This window comes from Myotis brandtii, unplaced genomic scaffold (assembly GCF_000412655.1).
Source record: "Myotis brandtii unplaced genomic scaffold, ASM41265v1 scaffold230, whole genome shotgun sequence".
Taxonomy (NCBI): Eukaryota; Metazoa; Chordata; class Mammalia; order Chiroptera; family Vespertilionidae; genus Myotis; species Myotis brandtii.
In genome coordinates, this window is record NW_005358650.1 from 6,771,177 (window position 1) to 6,789,307 (window position 18,131).

Here is an 18,131-nt window from a genome sequence, read left to right on the forward strand (position 1 = left end):
AACTTAACAAAAGGAAGATAAACAATCCAATCAAAAAATGGGCAAAGGACCTAAATAGATACTTTTCAAAAGAGGACACACAGAAAGCCAAGAGACATATGAAAACATGCTCAAAGTCACTAATCATCCGAGAGATGCAAATCAAAACAACAATGAGATACCATTTCACACCTGTCAGAATGGCTATCATCAACAAATCTACAAGTGCTGGTGAGCATGTGGAGAAAAAAGAACCCTCGTGCACTGCTGGTGGGAATGCAGACTGGTGCAGCCACTGTGGAAGACAGTATGGAGTTTCCTCGAAAAGTTAAAAAGGAACTTCCACTTGACCCAGTGATCCCACTTCTAGGAATATATCCCAAGAAACCAGAAACACCAATCAGAAAGGATATATGTACCTTTATATTCATAGCAGCACAATTTACAATAGCTAAGATTTTGAAAACAACCTAAGTGCCCATCAGCAGATGGGTGGATTAAAAAACTGTGGTACATCTACACAATGGAATATTACACTGCTATAAAAAAAGAAGGAACTTTTACCATTTGCAACAGCATGGATGGAACTGGAGAACATTATGCTAAGCTAAATAAGCCAGTCAGAGTAAGATAAATATCACATGATCTCACTCATATGTGGGATATAATGATCAACATAATTTGATGAACAAGAATAGATCCAACCCTAACCAGTTTTGCTCAGTGGATAGGGCGTCGGCCTGCAGACTGAAGGGTCCCAGGTTCGATTCCAGTCAAGGGCATGTACCTTGGTTGTGGGCACATCACCAGTGCGGGGTATGCGGGAGGCAGCTGATTAATGTTTCTCTCTCATCGATGTTTCTAACTCTCTATCCCTCTCCCTTCCTCTCTGTAAAGAATCAATAAAATATATTTTTTTAAAAAATATGCAACATGGCAAAATTCACACTGTTTGGCATGTGATTTAAAATTACTAGAACTGAGGAAATAGGGAAATACAACCCATGCTGAGGAGAAAAAAAAAATGAAACTTATCCACAAATAACACAGAGGTTAAAATGGGCAGGGAAGGGCATTAAATAAATGTTTACAGATGTTTCAATATGTCCAAAATGTTAGAGACATGGAAAATATAAAGAAGACTCAAATCCAACTACAATGCGTGAGATGAATAATACAGAGGATAGCATTAATGGCAGATTAGACATTGCAGAAGATCAGTAAACTCTCACATCAAAGTATTAAAGCCTTGGAGATTCTAGTTAAGATGCTACTTTTCTTCAATGTGCTTATCGAGGACACTTCTCCCTCCCCTTCTACTCTCTCTTCCACTACCTATAATTCTTATGGGGAGAGGAATGACAGGGATTTCAAATTACATTGAGAATGACATAGATTGTGTTTCTTATATATCTTAGACATGAAAAATTGCAGAATAGTTTGGGGCAAATAGACCACATGGATGTGGAGTTTGAAGAAGACCTGGTGAAATCTTATGTGTAGTGCTCATACTTTATGCTGGTATAATATCTAATGTATAATGGATTCTCGGTAAATATGCTGAGCAAATGAATAAATAAATTAAAATGAAATTAAAAGTTAAATGCTTATTTCCCAAGAATAAACTGTCCAGGCCATTGTGAGTCAGGAATTGGCAGCAGCATCTATCAGATGAGCTATCTGATGTCTGCCACTTGCTTTCTTCCCCCATTATTTCTGTAGGTATGTAAAATAAAAGAAAATTATCATACCCCCGAATTACCAATATTATTGTAGTCTGCCACTGTTCCCCACAGGCTTCTTTTCCAACAAGCCTCCGCCACACACCTCCCCACAAAAAAAAATGCATTATAAAAATTAACTTGCATTTATTCAAGCATCAAACATCCACAGAGCCTTTATTTGCATCATGCCCGGGCACACACAGATAATTTGAAAATTCTAAAATCATATCAAGGATATTTATCATTTGTGAATCTTGTACACCCCCTCCCCAACCTTCTATAATGCAGATTTACTACTTCTATAAAGAAAAACAAACTATCTTTTTTTAAATTAATTTTTATGTGATAACTTTCACACATTTCTCCAGAAATCATATAGGCTTTCACCAGGTTATGATGAGAAGATAAACAACCACCAAAGTGAAGGCTTGCAGCAAAAGTTAATTCTCACTCACGCTACAATTGGCAATTGCAAGTCAGCTCCAGGTCTTCTCCATGTACCTTGTCTTCCAGACTGAAAAAGCAGCCCCTGTCTGGGAAATGCTTTTCTCTGGTAGCAGAGGAAAAGAGCAAGTGAGTTGGCAGAAATATGCAGTGACTTTTCAAGCTTCTGCAAGGACACAGTGCACATCACGTTAGCTCATGTGCGATGACCAAAGCAAACCAAATGTTCCCTTCCCCACCCACAAAAGATTTGCTACAAGGCGCAGGCAAAGGGCAGGGATACAAACTTTTTTGCAAGTTGGAAACATAAATGCATATTGGGAATGCTAAAGTAATATACACAATTTATTAGAAGTAAACATTAAACATTTTTAGCATTTTATATATTTAAGTGTAGGTTTTTTTTCTTCCTGATAAATATTTATTGAGCACCTCTTTTTTTTCTAGGCACTGTTCTGGATGTGTGTTATGTATCAACAAGAAAAAAAAATCTCCAGCATCAGGCATAGACTTAGAATAAAATAATAAGCCAATCATGTAATAAGAAGCTGTTATTCTCTTTTTGAATTTGAATAAATATTTACAGATAATTAGCATATTGGTCATTGTCAAGGCATGCCCCAAACATGAGTAGAAATATGCACTGCTATTGAGAAATTCAGGGTGAAAATGAAAGTTCAAATAAGTACAACATGTCAAGAAACAAATAACAAGCTATCATTCTTGTTAGCATCTGCTCCTTAATTACCTAAATATCCAAATGTTTAAGATTCTTGTGTGCCAAGTATTATAAATCATTCTTGTTTAAGAATGCATGGGTTAGATGTTCAAATTAGCTAACAAGTTATTCTCATCTTCATAATAAAATAATGACATTTTAGAACTGGAGGAAACCTAAGAGATTATTTACTCAGACCTCTGTTCATTAGATATAATTGTTAAGACTTCTCATTACTGTCAAGTACAAATATAAACATGCACATTTTTACTTATCATATTAGTCACTGGTCCCAAATCTTATTAGGGTCCTAAATTTAATTTCATAAATGAAAGCATATGGAAAAATAAAAAAAAAATAAGAGGTTAATGTGTATGTTGAACTTTGGTCCTGTATTTTTGGTTCTAAGGCCACCGCTGTTTCAGTTCACTTTCACATGCTTGGACATTGTTGCTCAATCCACATCCTGTTAGGACAGCTGGCTCCTGGAGGTGGAGCCTCTGCTACCCATTATAGCAGAATCAGGCATCTCCAGGATACTAAGGCACTTCTCCGTTCTAATCGTCTGCCCAGACTCCCCTTCCCGTTAGAATGGGTTTAGAGCCCTCTTCAGAGCTCTACTGTCTGCTCTTGACAGAAGAACTCAGAGTATTACTTCAATCCACAGATCCTGATAACATTTAACTTTGATCCTGTATTTTTTCCAGGAGGCATTTGAACTCATCCAAGTTCCCCAAGGAACCAGTCCCATCCCCCAAATCATCAGTTCTATTCAGCAGGCAGTCTATAAGGGCTCCTCTTTGTTGAATTTGAAATGTCCCATGTAGCTTTCACCCAGGATAAGCCAACATACTGGCCTTCCCTCTACATTACTGAATTTGTTCAGCTGATTTTTACCACAATGACAAAAAGCTGCTCCAAGGATACTTGCCTTCTATAGAGAGCCAATTCCTGAGCGCCAACTAAAGAGGAAACCCAGGCCTAGAGAAGTTAGGTGATGGGGATCAAGTTGTTATCAGTGGAAGTGGGGCTCTTGGGGTACTGCTGGAATAAGAATTTCCCAAGGCCTCTATGAGAGGATGAGGTATTGTAGAAAGCTTTCTTTCTGTGGAATTATACCCCTGAGTTTCCAAAGTGCCCTTTCCCTCCATACCCCCAAGGAGGAAGTGTAGCTTCGGCTTCAGCAGAGCTAGAATCAAAGCCAGTGTCCAGAGTTTTTGCTCAGTGTTGGAGTAGTGTCAAGTCTAGCATCAGGCTAGCTTAATTTGTGCTCCCAGTTGCAGTTCAACAGTTCACTGCATGTGTGGTCTGCATGGCTACATGGCTATGGACGGAACATGGGTGAATGCAAGGCAGCAGGTGTAAAACAACCAAAAAAATAGAGAACCAAGAGGAAGAGCTCCTTTGTTTGGGGAATTATGAATCCCCAAATTTTCATGGGCTTGCAGTGGCCCTGCCTGCTCTGGCCAGTGATCCTGTTCCCAGGTCTGACCTTCCCTAGTCACCCCAACTTCACTGCACATGCATCTATCTCCCCTTTGTTGGATCCCTTCCCCCATTAATTTGCAGGGAATAGGCCAATAGTTCCCTGTGGAGTGTGAAACTGCCCAAATGACATGCCTGTAATGTCTAGCCTTCCCTTTGCTCCTTTTCTATTATTAATAACTAGCTCATTACAATGATATCAAAATAATGGATAAAAGGCAACACCGAATTCAGTGTTCTTTCTATTACACTGCACTGTCTTTCTTATTTGACTAAACTGCCCATCTTCTTAAAACTATGTCTGTATTTCTGAGGCTCTCCCACATAGTTTGGGACCAGGCAAAGTCAGTCTATGGAGTTCTCCCAGTGTGCTGGGAAAATCATTCCTCTACCTAATTCTCTGCCTTCTGGGAAGTCTCAGTTCTAATGTGAGGATCTTTACTCAATATAGGATATTCCCTGCATATGCCCTACATCCATAAGATGGTTTGTAAGAATCATGGCATGACCTATTTTTCTGCTTTTCTATTAATAGCAGTGTCTGCAAATGCAAGCAGATTATTTGTACTCTCACATTGATGGGGAGCATAAGACATTTTTGGGGGTTAGCAATCTGAATTTGCTCCAGTAACCTGCCTTCTACTGCACACTCTTGCTAGCCAATAATTAACACCATTTGTGAAAGAATGTAGGAGACAAGCAGCCGGACTCTGTACCTAGCTAATCAGTATCCCTAATGCACATTCCTAATAACCTATAATGAAGTCACTCCCCTTTCTTAATTATCTGGTCTTGCAAGACCTATTTACCTAAATACTTCCAATTTACAAGGGGCCATAAACCAAGGATGTAACAGCTTAGCTAGAGGGAGGTCACTGGTGCCATCCAGGATGGACATTAGAAACAATCTAAATTAACCATCTAACTGACTCGAGGCGGGTGCTGTGAGAGACCACCACAGAATCTTGGTAGTTAGGAAACAAAGAAACTCAGAAATATATAAGAAGAAAATCTCATTGTCTAAGTTGTTCAGGATCTGGATCTTTGAGTCCCCTGAACCAGCAGCGCTGCTTTGAATAAAGGCTTTCCTGAACCTCCTGAGTGTTCAACTGTCTTCTTCCGTGCCAATTCCATAACAACATACTCTCTTTACTACTAAGTGGGACTAAATCATTGGGGAATTTTTTTGGTTTGCTTCTAATTATTTTCTATGTCTACATATTAACTCACCTCAGAGAACTGCAACCATGAGTTATATGTTCTAGACCAAATCGGAAAGATATTTATTTATTTCTTAAATATATTTTTATTGATTCCAGAGAGGAAGGGAGAGGGAGAGAGAGATAGAAACATCAGTGATGAGAGAGAATAATTGATTGGCTGCCTCCTGCACGCCCCACACCAGGGATCAAGCCTGCAACCTGGGCATGACCTGACTGGGAATCGAACCATGACCTCCTGGATCACAGGTCAATGCTCAGCCACTGAGCTATGCCAGCTGGGCAGCAAGATATTTAAATTATCATAGTACTACATCACTCATATTCATAATTAAAAAACAAATTTTAACAAAAAACAAGGATGTCTATGTAGTAAAGTAAAACAGAAAAACTATGGTAATTTTGTGCTTTTAATGTATACATTTTATTGAGCAAAATTAATTAGATTTTATATAGAAGCACATTTCTGAAAAATGGAAGAAAAGAAACAGAAATTGATAGCATGAAGTTGACATTGAATGTTTAAATATATTTAATATATTCTTAAGATGTGTCTGAGAAATGTATTAATCTTTCTTCTAGATGAGTGTTTTGAAGCAGCTAAGCATTCCAAAATGCACTGCTATATTGTTAGGACATTGTTAGGGGTGATTTATCTTGTTTTTCCTGACACTCTGTTTTGGACCAAGAAATTGATTTCCAGACAGGATCAAACATGTAAACTTAACTGCATATTCAAGTTTAGTTCTTGTAAAGATAGCCAATTTAGATAAAATAAGTCATAAGAACCAAAGCTGTCTCTCAAAATTCAGTTTTAATTGGTGTTTCCTGTCTTTGTTTTTGATTTTTTTAAAAAGGAGCCTGTATACTTGTTGAATCTCAATCCTGTCTCCATTTTACTCCCCCTCACAACTTGTTTTGTCTTTCTCTCCCCTAACTCTACTTTTAATTTTTACTTTTAATTTTATCAGGTTATATTGTATGTATCTTTTTAAACATCCTTTAAGATGTCCTGCAATAAGGTAGAGTATCAATGTAAGTACACTACATAATAAATAAGATAGTAGCATGTTTATTCCTTTCCTTTTATAATTAAGAATAGTTCTGGGCAAAATGCCAACAGAATTTTCTTACCAACCTTGTTGCTCTCCATCACTATTATAGAGTGCTCCATGAAGCCATCTATGTTCCCTGACAATGCAGGTAGGTGACCTATTTGGAAAATTAACAACACAGATGGTGGAGCAATTAAGTTATTTTCAATGTTCAAGAGATCCAGCCAAATACTTAATTAGATGTGGAAAGAGGAAAAAGAATAGCAACAAGTATGGGCCTCAATGTTTATCTTAGGAGAAGATAGGATAAATATAAACTTTTTAAATCCCTCCTCCAGAAGATCTTACTCATTTTTTTCCTACTCCTATCTTCCAAAGAAGTGGCAAACTAAAAGAATAACGTATCTCATTTCTTTATCTTTTGCTGATAAAGTCTCCTAAAATACCTTTGGACTGATAACTAAGGCATTTATTGAAACTACTTGTTAAGTCAAAGGTAGAATGGATGTGATGAGGAAAATAAGACATTTTTGGAGGGGAGACCAGCAGCCTGACTCTGTACCTAGTTAGTATCCCTAATACACATTCTTGTTAGACTATAATCAAATCACTGCCCCTTCCTTAATTATCTGGTATTGCAAGACCTATTTACCTAAATACTCACATTTTACAGAGGCCATAAACCATAAACAATATACAACTCCCAGAGGGGGGTTTTCAGCGCTGGCACCAGGCCAGGCCTTTAGGTGTGGTCTCATGGCCCCCATCCCAACACTCGGGGCTTTTTGCAAAGCCCGCCAAAGGTCTGGAAGTCTGATCCATATATGGGGACAAAGAAACCGAAGGGTATAAAGAGAAAGCTTCCTCCATATTGGTTTGCTCAGGATTTGGAGAACTGACCCCCTGAGTCACCATACAAGTACATGGGAAACATCTTATCTAATAAAAGAGAAACATGCAAATTGACCATACCTCTGCTACACCCACAAACAACGCCCACCAGCCATGCCCACCAGCCAATCAGGAGCGAGTGTGCAAATAAACCCAACCAAGATGGCAGCAGCCACGGAGCTGGAGCGAACAGGAGGCTTGGGTTGCCCCTGGCAATGGAGGAAGCCAAGCTTCCCGCCTGCGCTGGCTGGATGTGGGCTCCACTCAAGGCTACGAAGTTTTAATTATAGAAGATAAATAAATCCCAGATACCTGCTTCTAGCTGCTGTGGCCTCCACTCAAGGAGACTCTGAGCTAAAACCGGTTTGGCTCAGTGGATAGAGCGTCAGCCTGTGGACTGAAAGGTCCCAGGTTCGATTCCGGTCAAGGGCATGTACCTTGGTTGTGGCACATCCCCAGTAGGAGGTGTGCAGGAGGCAGCTGGTCGAAGTTTGTCTCTCATCGATGTTTCTAACTCTCTATCCCTCTCCCTTCCTCTCTGTAAAAAATCAATAAAATATATTTTTTTTTAAAAAAAGGAGAGTCTGGGAGCCTGGTTTGCCCAGGGCCATAGCCAGCCGGCAAACAGCCATCAGCCACTCACCCAGGCTGGCCACACCCCTCAGTGGGGACCCCCACCCTGAAGAAGGTGTGGCCAGCCTGAAAATGGCCCTCAGCCCCTCACCCAGGTTGGCCACACCCCCATGGGCTGAGGATCCTCGCTGGGGGGTTTGGCCAGCCTGCAAGCAGCCATCAGCCCCTCACCCAGGCTGACCACACCCTCATGGGGTGAGGGTCCCCACTGGGGGGCTTGGTCAGCCTGCAAACAGTCATCAGCCCCTCACCAAGGCTGGCCAGGCATCCCAGCAGGACCCCCCATCCTGAAGGGGGTGTGGCCAGCCTGAATACGGCCCTCAGCCCCTCACCCAGGCTGGCCACCCTCTGCTCCCCCAGCGGGGACCCTCACCCCATGGGGGCATGGCAAGCCTGCAAACCACCACAGGCCCCTCGCCCAGGCCGCCCCACACCCCAAGGGAACCACCACCCTGATCCGGGACACCCTTCAGGGCAAACCAGCTAGCCCCCACCCATGCACCAGGCCTCTCTCTATACTAATAAAAGGGTAATATGCTAATTAGACTGGGAGACCTTCCAGGAGACCTTGTAGACGTTCTTCTGGACAAAGCCATGGTGGCGGGGCCGAGGTAGAGGCAGTTAGAGGCCAAGAGGGGATGGCAGTTGTGGGTGATCAGGCTAGAAGGGGGCAAGTTGGGGGTGAGCAGGCCAGTGGGGAGGGAAGGTCAGGGTGAGCAGGTTAGCAGGGGGTGCAGTTGGGGGTGATCAGGCTAGAAGGGGGGGCATTTGGGGGCAAGCAGGCCGCCAACGGGGGGCAGTTGGGGGCGAGCAGGCTGGCATGCAGAGTGGTTAGGGGCAATCAGGCAGGCAGGGAGGCAGGGGAGCCGTTAAGAGCCAGCAGTCCTGGATTGCCAGAGGGATGTCTGACTGCCGGTTTAGGCCCGATTCCTGTAAACCGACAGTAGGACATCCTTTGAGGGGTCCCAGATTAGAGAGGGTGCAGGCCGGGCTGAGGAACACCCCCTCTCCCATGCACAAATTTCATGCACTGGGCCACTAGTCTATATATATAAAGAGCCAGGGTCCATAATGTCCAAAACAACTGAATGAATGACCAAACACTGGAAGTCGGTCCTGCAGTCAGTGTGGTGACCCAGCACTGACTGCCACCACTGCGAGCGTGGCAACCCAACTGACTGCTGAGGGGGCTGCAGATCAGGCCCAGAGAGAGGCCCAGAAAGAGAAGCAGGGTCTGATCCGCAGCCTCCGTGGCAGCTGTTGATCAGCTTTTGCCTCTCTTTCTCTCTGGGCCTCGCTAGCAGCTGTGGGGGCTGCTGATTAGCCCTGCCTCTCTGATCAGGCCCGGAGATAGGCCCAGACACACTGACTGGCCTAGAAACCAACTAATCAGAACCAAATCTGGGTGAACTGCAAGGAGTCAATGGCTGCCTAGGAGGCGGAGCTTTTGACACTGACTGCATAGAAACCGACCAATCAGAACCTAATCTGGGTGAACTATGAAGGCAGAACCTAAGGTGGGGGGCCGAGGAGGGGTTTTAAGGGCAGCAGCTATTTGGTGTAAGGTGTAAGAAAGCGGTTCAATTTTTTAATGACCGGTTTGGCAGTATAGTGCATATGGTTGGCTATCAGTCCAGATATAGGGATTATGTATTTTTGTCTGCCAAGAGCATCTCCTCCTGCTGAAAAAGGCTTTTCCCCCACCCCAATTTAAGCAATCCTGTCCTATATAATCTATCTATACTACTAAAAGAATAATATGCTGATTAGACCGGGTCGACCGGCCATCTTCCGGACATCCAACTTCCTTCCAGACAAAGCCATGGTGGTGGGGGCTGAGGCAGAGGCAGTTAGGAGCAATCAGGCCGGCAGGAGAGGGCAGTTGAGGGCGAGATCAATCCAGCAGGGGAGGGCAGTTAAAGGTGATCAGGCCAGCAGGTGAGAGCAGTTAGAGGTGATCAGGCAGGCAGGCAGATGAGCGGTTAGGAGCCAGCTGTCCAAGATTGAGAGAGGGATGTCCGACTGCCGTTTTAGGCCCAATCCCTGTGGCAGTTGGACATCCCCCAAGGGGGTCTCCGATTGGTGAGGGTGTAGGCTGGGCTGAGGGAACCCTCCCCCCATGCATGAATTTCATGCATCAGGCCACTAGTCTGAAAATAAATGGGTTTTTCCTGTATCTCTGGGTACTCCTGTGTATTTTCCTGTTGTCTGATAAATTCTGTAACAGATGTGTCATTATGAATATTCTAAATATCAAGTGTCAATGTTGATTAAGTAATTACCATTTAACACCTGCCTTTCCTCAATTCATTACAAATTGTAACATCCATTTACAGCTTTCAAATAATTTTTTAAGAGAAAAGACAATATCATTAATTTAAACACAGTGTAAATCTACATTAAGCACAATTGTACACACATTGCGATCTCCAAAAAAATTAAAATTCAGCAAAATGAGCAACTTAGAATTGAGAAATTAAAGAACTACTAATTCAAATGTAATTAATTTAAGTGATTATTGTAAGTTTTAAAACTATAGCCTATCCCCAATTTTAGGAATTATGCTGTTTACTCAACATTTTTTTCTTTCAAAACTGGCAGAACAAAACCATCAAATTGTTTAGGTGGCCATTGTATGAAGAGTTTCAAAACTGCAGTGTTCTTGTATCAATAAATACATTTTATTTAAATTAAGATATAGAGCTGACAATGCTTAATATTTCCCCTGTAGTTATTCCAAACCCACAGTTTAAATGATTATTGGTGCCAGTAAATGAAGACTAACATTGCAAGTGAAATTTTGGATTATGAATATTTTTGCTTTAGTAGGTAAGGACACTTGCTGGAACTATGAGTCAGGATTCAACACCTCATCTTCAAAATAAAACAGTATCCTGTTCTTAAGTTTTGGTGTGAAAAATAATGCCAACTGCAAAAGCATTCTTGTTTTCTATAAGTAGTATTAATATATCTTTTTACTAGAAAGAGAAAAAAATAAATCATATTAAATTATTTCTCCAATTAAATCTACAAGTAAAATTATGTTCTATAGATAATCTTTGATGCTAACCAAATGCTAACCAAATGAAATCTCAGAGTCTGGCCTTAGAATGCAATTTTTAAGGGGATTTAGAAAATTATTATCAAAGTGGGTTTAGAAAAAAATTAAGGAGGAGGGATCATTTTTCATCATAAACCATTCCAAAGAATCTTGACTTGCTAAAACAAGATATGGTAAATTTTTTTAAAATATATTTTATTGATTTTTTACAGAGAGGAAGGGAGAGAGATAGAGAGTTAGAAACATCGATGAGAGAGAAACATCGATCAGCTGCCTCCTGCACATCTCCTACTGGGGATGTGCCCGCAACCCAGGTACATGCCCTTGACCGGAATCGAACCTGGGACCTTTCAGTCCGCAGGCCGAGGCTCTATCCACTGAGCCAAACCGGTTTCGGCAGATGTGGTAAATTTTTACAAGAATAATCTGGTTTTCCTATGAAATATATGGACTTAAGTAAATAATCACAAATTTTTATCAATTTCTTTTTTGTCTGTTACTATAAATTGTTTTTAGAAGTAGTTTTTTGTTTGAGGGCTCTTATTAAGACTGAAGATTTTAGAAATTGTCCATTCTGTTACAATAATTTCTAAAAATAATCTGTACTTCTGATTTGTGCCATTTTCAAAAAAGGAGTAATATACTAGGAAGGAGAATCAGTAAATACAAATTACAATTTTTAATAGAACAAGACACAAAGTTTAGTGGGATTATTAATTAATATTATTGTTAAAGTATTGTGGTTTGTCATTTTAGTTTAGAACCATGAGAGTTTTAATTTCCTACAAGGACATAGTATAAAAAGATAGAACCAAGACTTTTCTTCTAAGATCTTGCCCTGTGTTTTTGTTTGTTTGTTTGTTTTTGTTTGTTTGTTCGTTTTTTGTTTGTTTTTTTAGAGCTTAACTTTCATGTTTACCTATTATGAATGGCATCGCTAAGTTGGATAATTTTTTGGCTCTTTGGATTGGAATATGGGGAAAATCCTATTTATGCTTCAAGGATGCTGCTTTGATTAGTGACAGAGAACATCTTCCTCTAGAGATGCTGAAAATGCCAAATAGTTGTTTTTCTAGTCTCCCTTGCCACTGACACGTGAATATACAACAGTTTTTACCAATAAGACTTGTTTTGATCAATAAGACTTGTTGTTTTGTGCTTTCAACCCAAACATTTTTAACCAATTCAGAAATAAAAGGTACTGGGGTAGTATGGGAGAATGGGTAGGGGCAAAAATAAAAGAGTTTTCTTAGGAAAGCCAGTTTCTTATTTTTTTTTAAATATTCTGATACAAGCTTTTTGTTGAAAAATAACTTGTGTAGAACTCCACATTTTTAGATTAACCTCTTCACACAAGCTCCTTTTTTGGAATAGAGCTAACCTCCTTAACATTATCGCTATAGCAAATTTCCCTTTGAAAATCACAATCTCTGATTTATAGTCCATGTGACAAAGGGGAAATGAATGGTTAGCACATGTCCTTTAATCCAAATCAGACTTTTCAGGTAGTTTGAGCATTTGACACAGGGTACTTTTGTTTTCTCTTATTTCTTAAGGACCAGACATCATGCAAATTCACCAATATTTTCTTTAGATAAAAAGATGACTTGTTTGAGAATATAACCTTTTAAACCTTTACTCATTCACACACTCATACACTCATTCATTTATCGCTCTCTTGTTAATTTCTTGGTGTGTAGTGAGCAAGCATCTGATTCATAGGAAAACTGAAGAGTTTTAGTTACGTTTTAGTTTATTGCGTAATAATAGTTATGCAAAGAAACAGTAGCTTAACTAGAATTACAATCCAGGGACCCAATTTGTAATAGCAAAAATTAGAATCAAGCTAAATGTCATATGATAAGATCTGATTAAATTATGATACATGGATAAATTAAAAAGCAAAAGAATAATTATCACAAAAGTTAGCAATGATTATGTAATGCTGGACATTCACTTGGGAAACTTCTAAGTTACTATCAATTTTTTTAATATATCTTTATTAATTTCAGAGAGGAAGGGAGAGGGAGAGAGAGGTAGAAACATCAATGCTGAGAGAGAATCATTGATTGTCAATGTTTAATTTCTTCATCTGAATGGTGGTTACATTAACATTTGTTTCATTAACATTATTTAAATTGTGCATGCAATATAAGAATTAAGTAATATTGTCAATATTTAGTTATATGAAAACATATCATGATATAATATATGTAGGATACAAAAGATATATTCTGTGATCCCAGACTGTTGTTCAAAGGTCACCTTCTCAGTGAGAATTTCCCTGGTAACTATTTAATGTTGCAACTCTGACACTTTCTATTCCTCAACATGTTTCCCCCCCTGCCCCCCAGAACACTTATCAACATCCTTCAAAATTATTGTTTACTTCTTTTTTATTGTCTGTCTCTTTTTCATAGAAGACAAACTCCTTTAGCTCAAGTTTTTGTATGTCAGAAATACCTTGTAAATCTGTTTTGATTTTAGCAATATCAGAAGCATCTGGAAGTATCTTTGTTAGATGTTAAATACTTTTTGAATGAAATGTAGATCACTCAGGTGACAAAAGTCATGTCAGTGCAAGATCACCAAGTGGCAGCTTCTGTCTGTGTTTTCTCTGGGACTGTTGAGTTTACCTCAATCTCCTATTTAGAGGTAAATATAGGCCAGAAGGTTGGTTTTCCGAGAACATAGTGTGGAAAGAACTAGGAGGCCCACTGGTCAGTGTGTGATATTCACTTCATCTTTCAGTCTCAGTTGCAACACCTCTTTGAACATGCTGTCCAAATCTGGATTACTTAGGGTTCATTTCTCTAGAAAGTAAACCCTCGTCTCCATAAGAGTAAAATAATAGCCTCGTTGTTCTTATTTTTAAAAGCTGTAAATAATTCTTAAATGCGATTCAGTTATTCCTTTCTCTGGAATTTACCTGAAGACTTCAGAGAGAGTGTAATGAATTCAGGACCACATGTGACTGAGGTTTTCCATCATACAAGACTGTGTTATTTCAGTGATGCCTTTTTCAACTGGTGCCAGAGAATTTGAGGCCCTGATAACATGTACTGGCAGCACACATTCCATTATCTCATCCATTTCCAGTATCAAACAAACAGCATCTCTGTGCCAGCCATTTCCTTAAAGGTCAATAGGTCTCAAGGTGGCTTGTGAACTGGCATCAGGATCACCTGGGAAGTCTATTTAGATGCAGATTCCTGTTCCCCCCTTTCTTTTGGAATCAGAATATTGTTTTGTAAGGTCTCGGTAATTCTTTTGCATATTGACCACCACCAGTGACAATTTAGTCAGACAGCCAACCATGTATTCAGGTATTTAGAATTTCAAACTGACCCTTAAACATAGTTTAAACATATGGTCTTTTGGGGTATATGACAGACAAGGAAAAGAACTATAAGAACCCATCATTCCTTAAAAATTTCTACTTTTAGAGGGGTCTTTGATGGTCAGGGTATTGCTTCTGGGGAGGCCATTTTTGCAACCATGAGTACTGACTCTGCACCAAAGAGATAAGCATGCGAAATTATGCCTTCTCACCTCTATTGGTTAAAAAAAGAGAGAGAAGAAAAAAATACTTTCCCTCCAAAAAAATATTTTAATGTGGAAACAATAAATTTCACACAAAAAAAGTTTAAAAAAAAAAAAGGTGGAGCTCAGGCTGCGGAGGGGAGCGGAGCTGAGCAGCTAGATGGGTCTGGGGAGGCCAGCGGAGCAGAGACATTGGGTGGCGGCGAGTATGCGCTTTTGATACGTTGGAGGCTTTCTTGTTCATGGATGGTGAAGATATGCCAGATTTTTCAAGTTTAAAGGTGGAAATTGCTTATTGTAAGGAACTGTCCTTAAAGTATAAACAAAGCTTCCAGGAAGCTCGGGATGAGCTAGCTGAATTTCAGGAAGGAAGCAGAGAATTAGAAGCAGAGTTGCAGGCACAATTAGTACAGGCTGAACAAAGAAATAGAGACTTGCAAGCTGATAACCAAAGGCTGAAATATGAAGTGGAAGCATTACAGGAGAAGCTAGAACATCAATATGCATTGAGCTACAACAGGACTCAGTATTAGAAGATGATTTAAGTCAGACTCCAGCCATTAAGGAGCAGCTGCATAAGTATGTCAGAGAGCTGGAGCATGACCACCTAGAGCAGCGGTTCTCAATCTGTGGGTCGCCAACCTGTGGGTCTCAACCCCTTTGGGGGTTGAACAACCCTTTCACAGGGGTCGCCTAAGACCATCGGAAAACACCTATATAATTACATATTGTTTTTGTGATTAATCACTATGCTTTATTTATGTTCAATTTGTAACAATGAAAATACATCCTGCATATCAGATATTTACATTACGATTCATAACAGTAGCAAAATTACAGTTATGAGGTAGCAACGAAAATAATTTTATGGTTGGGGGTCACCACAACATGAGGAACTGTATTAAAGGGTCGCGGCATTAGGAAGGTTGAGAACCACTGACCTAGAGTGAGCATCCATAGTTTCACTGGAAGACTTTGAACAAAGGCTAAATCAGGCCATTGAACGGAATGCATTTTTAGAAAGTGAACTTGATGAAAAGGAATCTTTATTGGTCTTGTTATTCTAACAGTTCTCCAGATTGGTGGACACCTATTATCATAATGTTTTCATTTTATGTACCTTTTTTATTTTTGCTACTCTTAGTCCCTTAGTGTCAGAAAGGTGTGGTAATGAATGGAGAATCAAGGCTGTATTTCCATCAATGTAGCAGGGGATATTCTTTCAAATCAGGATGAAAGAAAGGTACTAGTCTCACTGTCAGTGAGTCTACATGTGTCTAATATAATACCAAATATTCTATTCAGGGAAAAGACTGTATAACATACTTAGGAAAAGCTGTTACATGAAAGGCAACGTGCTTTGGGAGTTGCATTTTATAGATCATTTGGAGCGGAGCTAGATTTTTGGCACTCAAGTCACAAAAGTCCTTAAGAGAACAGCAGAACATTGAATGGCATTGCTGCAATATCATCCTCTGATGTTCTTAGCCCACATGTCCTATTATCCAAGCTCATTACAATGGAGTACTTCAGCTTTGAGCTCCCAGCATAATTGAAAAGGATGTAAAAGGATCTTTAAAACCAACAGAATTTATCCAGCCAGACTATTGGACAGGATACTGTTAAACGGACGCTGATAGTGATAGCAAACCTAAGCACACTCCCTCCAGGGAGCTGACTCTTCTTTCAGGCTAAGTGCTAGCATAGGAACTATTGAAGAACGGTTTCATTTGCTGTTATTTTATCAAGCAAAGTTTGTTTTGAATTTTGGCAAAAGCAACCACCATCCATTTCCATGTTAAACTTTAATAAAGGAAGCAATGTTGATAATTCTCAGGACTGACTACGTGGGTAGTGCAATGTTATCAAAGTAAGTGATTAGAGAAACAGTCAATCCAGATCTGGGTCATAGGCAATGCTGTGAAGCAGATTAATTTAAATTCCTTATTACTTTGGAAGCATAGTGTTAGATATGTGAAAAAGGATTTACATGAAAAGAGGTGAAATAAATGGTGTGCTAGTAAAAAGGTTTTCCTATGCAATAGTTTAGTGACATTTATCAAGGAGGGTGGCTAAAACAAGCATTTTCTATAGTCTCCAAACTCCAGACCAGAATTCACATGACAACATTTTAGTGATATGTACTTGCTTATCTGTGGAAAAGTCAGATCTGATTTATTCAGCCAACCTCTTCTTTCTACCTGGTAAACAATATGTTGGTGCAATGTGTTTTCTAGTGGTACTACTGAGCCAGGAACAGACATGCTCTCATACATCTTCCACCACCAGGGAAAAAATGAACAACTCCCCAAAGTGGAAAGAGTCTTGGATTGAGAATAAGGAGAACTGACATGTGGTACCTCCTCTTCTACCACCACATTGCACATTAGTTCACACAACTATGAATTAAGGGGATGGACAAGAAAGATCTTAAAGCTTCCTTGTGTTTCCAACATGCTTTTGTTAGCACAATGAAATGAAGTGTAAGAATTTCTAAATTTGATTAGCAAGCTAACCATAAATACATTAGTTATATATTAATGTGTAACAAAGTATCCTCAAAATTAGTGGCCTAAAACAGCAATAAACATTTATCATGTTACACAGTTGAGACAGAAATACAGGTGTGGCTTAATAGGGTGGCTCTGGCTCAGAACCTTTCATGAGGTTGCAGCCAATATGTCAGCACAGTTGCAATCATGTGAAAGCTTGGCCAGGGCTGGAAGATCTGCTTTCAAGGTGTTTTACTGGCACATCTAGCAAGGTGGTGCTGGTGGTTGGAAGAAGGCCCTCAATTCCTTGGCATGTGAAACACTCCACAGGACTGCTTGAGTATCTTCCCAGCAGGGCAGTTGACTTCCTGAGGAGCAAATGACCCAAGAAGGAACAAATCAAAATGTTCAGTGTCTTTTATGACATAGCCTACTTATACATGCCAACCCTATTTAGTATGAGAGGGGACTATACAAGGACATGAATATGAGGAGTTAAGAATTATTGAGGGCCATCTTGAAGGCTGGTGATGACAATACATCTTGAAGGCTGGTGATCACAATAAATGAAGTTAGTAACAAAAAGGAAATGGTCATTATTATATAAACTATTCAAAAACCATCCTATTTAACCTTTTTTTTAAAGTTAGAAATGACAACATGACATAGCTATATATTTAATTTACCTGAATATTGTGATGCCCCAATGCATTGAATAAAATTGAAAATGATCATATATATGATCCTATCTAATAAAAGACAAAAAGGGTAATTAACTGTACCTCCGCTACGCTTCCCATTGGCTAATCAGGGTGATATGCAAATTAACTGCCAACAAAGATGGCGGCCAGCAGCCACGCAGCTGAAGCGAGCAGGAGGTTTGCTT